The sequence below is a fragment of the Mastomys coucha genome, unplaced genomic scaffold (genome assembly GCF_008632895.1).
Source record: "Mastomys coucha isolate ucsf_1 unplaced genomic scaffold, UCSF_Mcou_1 pScaffold22, whole genome shotgun sequence".
Classification (NCBI taxonomy): Eukaryota; Metazoa; Chordata; class Mammalia; order Rodentia; family Muridae; genus Mastomys; species Mastomys coucha.
Window position 1 is genome coordinate 104,717,428 of NW_022196905.1, and position 5,185 is coordinate 104,722,612.

Sequence of the window (5,185 nt, forward strand, 5' to 3'; positions counted from 1 at the left end):
GTCCCTCAAGTTTCTATTGTTCTTGGAGTTTAGCACAGCAGCAGGAACCTAGGGCTCCTGGGTAAGAAGGCACACAAGCACACACAGCTGTCTACCAGTCCTGCCTCTTGCAGCCTCCCCTGGCTTGTGGCTTCCTGGCCCATCTCTGCCTCCACAGGGGAGCCGTAAGCCGTAGAGCCCTGGTCTCTCCTCTCCTTGCTAATCTGTGTCCTCTTGTCTTCCTATAAGCACGTTAATTGTGAGACCAGGGCTCACCCAACCAGTGTGACCTCATCCTACATAATCACATTGGCAAAGACTGTGGTTTTGAATAAGGCCACATTCTGAGGTTCAGCAGGGGTGTGCTGTGCACCAATGTGCTGGCACTGATCTGGGATGGATCATTCACCCTGGAGACCATGGCAATATGCATAGCCACATGCTATAGGTGAGTGGGGCTCTGATCATCTCCACATGGTAACCCTATTGGCTGGCTCAGAAGCCCCCATTTATGGATGACGAAGCTGAACAGGAGGTCCACCGTGTGTCACATCCAAGTCACCCCTACTTAGAAAGGTGTGGGACCCAGCCCTGCCCTAGGCTCTGGCTCTCAGGCCTCACTACTGTTCAGCTGGGGTGGATAGGATTGCATGGAAGCAGGGGACAGTCATCAATGTCACCCTGAGACACTGACGAGAGGACCCCCTCCACTCAGGCAGGCACCGCTCGTGTGGCTGTCTCTGCCCCGTGCAGGCCGCAGCAAGTAAACAGTCTGAAACCCATTCTCATTAGGCTAATTTACGAATAAATTACCATATTCAATGGCCTTATTTTTACTGCTCGTTAACAGGCCCATGATAGGATGATAATTACGGGATTTTAAGTGGCTAATGGCAGCTGGGGCGTCAAAAGCAGTTTTCCCCGAATCTGTTTATGGCAATGAAGGTGACGGGGGTGGGGGGTGTGTGGAGGGGCATTGAAATGTTGAAGTCACACTTTGTGTGGAAAAAAAAACCCGCTTTAATTGTTGAGTATTTATTAGAGAGGAGGGAGTCTGTAATTTAAAAAAATGAAACTCTGAAAAACAAAGGAAATTAATTAGTCTTCCCTGGATGCTGTGACCTTCAGGGAGTTGTGGAGAGGCACCAGTCTGGAAGGCTTGCAGTCACTCTGCCTGGCTGCTGCAGTTCTGTGGGCAAGAGTGGCCTCTGAACCCAAGCTTGCCAGGATGCTCCACTCTGTGTGTGGCTACAGAGACCCCTCATGGGCATCCCTGTACCCGGCACCTTCACCCACTGACAAGACAGACTTGGTTCATCTTCTGCCCTGATTCACCTATCACCAGCTTCCTTGTTGAATGCCATATGCAGCGTTCTGTCCAACATCTACCTACTCCTTGCTGTTACACAGGGAGTGATCCTGATGCAAACTGGGATCTCACTGTGGCCCTTTTCTACGTCGATTTTGTCTAGCCATGAGACAGTCACCCCATGGGCTTGGTTATCATCCCGCTGCTTTTCTTTTTCTTTTTCTCTTTTTTTTTTTTAAATTCGATTTTATTGTTTTTAACTTATTCAATTTACATCCCGCTCACTGCCCCCTCTCAGCCACCCCCCTCCCACAATCCTTCCCCTATCTCCCTGAATCTTTTATAGAGGTAGAAACTGAGACACAGAGAGGGTAAGGAGCTTTGGCAATGTCACACAGCCAGGGCTGCTCTCTGTGTCTCTGCAGCAGACCCCACAAAGCCACTCCTGTCACCCCTTCCTCTCATCAAACCCACCACCAGTGGACCCCATGTTACAGGGGATAAAATAAGACTCCAGACAGGGCACCACTTACCTGGACTTCCAAGCTAAGTGTCTCAGTTCAAAGCCTTCACTAACTGGTCTGAAACGGGCTTGAAATGGAAGGACTGTGGTCTGGGGACAGTTTAGGGAGGAACATTTTGACGGGCAGTTCTCTGTGCCTGGCTCTAGGAACATTTGTCCTGCCTACCTGCTTGCTTTCCTTCCAGACAGCCCCTCACCCTCATCCCCATCCCTCCCGGGCCCGCCGGTTTAGTATGCAGCTCTCGGAAAACAAGCAACCAGCAGCTGACAGTGGGAATAAATATCGCAGCGACTTGGTTAGCATTTGATCCCAGCTGGGGCTCCGGGAGCTGAAGTCCTGGAATGTCTTGGCAGTTTTTAATGCTGAATAATTTGATTAGATCAGTGGCTGAGCTGCTGTTCCTGGTGAGATAAACCTTCCCTCGTTCCAGGGGACTTGGGGGACCACAGCCCCCACGCCCTCCCTCTTAGCTGGCTGGCTGTAACTCTGTGCCCCCAGCCCGGGCCCATCTCTCTCCATCTCCACCTCCTCCCTCCTCTCCACGGCTCTCTCCTTCTCTCTCCTTCTCTCTGTATTCCTTCCTCTGCCTCCCCACCCACATCAGGTCCACCTCCTCTTCCTAGGGCTCACACTTCAATTTCCCACACTTGTCTGCTCCAATGTCTGGTGAAATGAAGACAAACCCCACCGATTATAGACAGGCAAGGGGTGAGTGTGAGTGTGTGTGTGGGGGGGAGGGGGTTACAGGCCTCCCCCTCTCCTCCTGGCCCTCCCTGCCTCATCCTCCAGAACCTTCTGTGTCTTTCCTGCAGTTCCCCATTAGCCGGAGGCCAGTTTCCTAGTCCTCAGGGTGAAATTTCCTGGGCCTTGCCACTCTCTAGTTCCAAATTTGGAGGTAGTAATTCTCTTAGTAGGAACAGGATCTCTGCTTGGGCCAGGAGTTGTGTCTTGGGTAGGGGAGGGGCTGAGAAGCTGAGGCGAACATTTGGGACACTGGAAAAGAAAAAGAGACATGTAAAGCTCTTCTCTGCCTCCAGAAACCTTTCAACACCTTCTGAGGGAGGGGATGGGACTTTATGAGAAGTGGCCTTGTAGAGTTGACTGTTGCTAAGGCTATAGGAGTGAGGGGAGCCATTGCTGCCAAGGCAGGAGAGGGACTGGGTGGAAGGACCAGGGGGCACTGTCTATGCGGTCACAGTGACCTCATCAGTCACCTGATCTCTCCTTCTGCCTGCCTTACGGCTGTATGGTTGAGGATGAGTCAGAACCCACTGTAGAGACTCTTCTCCAGATCTCTCCAGATCAAGAGGGTCCTGTTAGTGTTGGTGCAGAATGAGAAAGACAAGGCATGAGGACGTGAAATCCTCTTCCTCTCAGAGCTAAGGCTCCTCACCCACAAAGCAGAGACAGTGAAGCCACATTACCATCAGCATGAAGGCCATCACACCACCACACTCCTTTGTCCTGCCCCGGCATCTTGTATCATCCTGGCTCTGGCTGCTGAGGGACCCAAACATGTGGCTCTCTGGCAGGCCTGGGGGACAGTCCTCTGGTTTCTAAACCAGTGCCGGGCAGAGGTCTTCTCATCTTTGTCTCCTTGGTTTCCACCTGCAGGCCCGGGAGTCTCTCCACAGGAGCCGTGCAGGAGTCTGTTCACAGGAGCCATGCGGCCTTCTTGTACTGAGAAGAAACCAGCATGGCTCCATCCACCCATCTGCCCGATTTCACTCTTCCTTCTCTCCCTCACTTCCTAGTCATGTTTCTCCCTCCTCCCTCTGGTCCATCATCTTCCCATACACGCAGCCATCATCCATGGGAAGATAGGTCTAGTGACCTGCTCCACCCCCTCCCCTCCTCCTTACCCCCCTCCACTTCCCATCCCTATGGTCTATCATCTTCTCATCTATGCAGCCATCATCCATGGGAGTATAGTTCCCAGTCATTCTCCCCTCCATCTCCCTAATCCCCTTCCCCCTTCTCCCACTGTCTCTCCCTTCCTTTCCCCCCCTCCTCTCTTTCCTCTTTTCTGCCTGTCCCTTCTCCCAGCAATTAACTCTTAAGCACCCAGAAATCCCATGGTCGGTACAACAGCCCCTCTCCTGTAGTCTTCTGCTATTCTTCTAGGAGAGAGGCATCGAGGCCAATAAAAAATGCACACTGTGCCAAACTGATGCAGCAACCAGAGAGAGAGGAAAAGACTGAGTGTGCGTGGTGGAGGGAGGAGAGGAGCTGTGAAGAGACACCATGACCAAGGCAACTCTTATAAGGACAACCTTTAATTGGGGCTGGCTTACAGGTTCAGAGGTTCAGTCTATTATCATCAAGGTGGGAACATGGCAGTGTCCAGGCAGGCATGGTGCAGGAGGAGCTGAGAGTTCTACATCTTCATCTGAAGGCTGCTAGGAGAAGACTGACTTCTTGGCAGCTAGGATGAGGGTCTTAAAGCCCACGCCCACAGTGACACACCCACGTCAACAAGGCCACACCTCCTCCAACAAGGCCACACCTCCTCCAACAAGGCCACACCTTCTAATAGTGCCACTCCCTGGGCTAAGCATATACAAACTATGACAGGGGCTCTTCAGGACAGGTGTGGGGCAGCCCCTGAGCAATAATGACATTTCTGCTGCCTTTGCACCAGAAACAGATCTGCAAAGCTTGTGACTTTAGGTCTTGTCAGGACCTTCAGAGCATGGTCTTGTCCTAGACTGTGAGCCATTATGGAGGAGTGAGCCTTGGAGGTTCTCTACCATATGCTGGGCCTGCTTCATGGCATACACAGGAGCATGATCTGACTGTGCAAACTGGCTATAAGGCTTGAGACAATTTGAGATAAGCTGTTCTCAGACTTCAAGAGGAAGGGACTCTGCTTCCTGACAGAACCTGGCTCCCTACCCTGTGATGACCTGCAGCCATGTCCACTACATGTCTCCCTGGGACCGGCCTCCTAATGCTTCACAGGGTTCTCACAGATATGAGACTGGCTGCTGCTCACAACAGAGGCCCTCATGCCCTGTGGGCAGTCCTCGAAATCTCTTCTCTTCTCCCACATGCTAACCCTGGCCTCTAGAGACAGGCACTCCTCCTGTGTTCTCAGCTGTCTCCGTGGGCCTCAGTCAGACGTCCAGGTAAGAACAGAAGGTAGATATGCCCTGTGGCTGCCTGAAACCAGAACTCGGTGTGTCTCAGCCCCTCAGCCAGCAGCCTCTGCCTCAGGAGACTGGACAATGCTACCTGGGCTTTCTCAGGTGGTGAAATGGCCCAGGTGTAGACTCATAGGGAAGAGACCTTGACAGACAGGGAGTGGTCCAGTTTACGTTCATTTTTTAATTCTGGCCTCCTCCTCCTCCTCCTCCTCCTTCTCCTCCTCCTC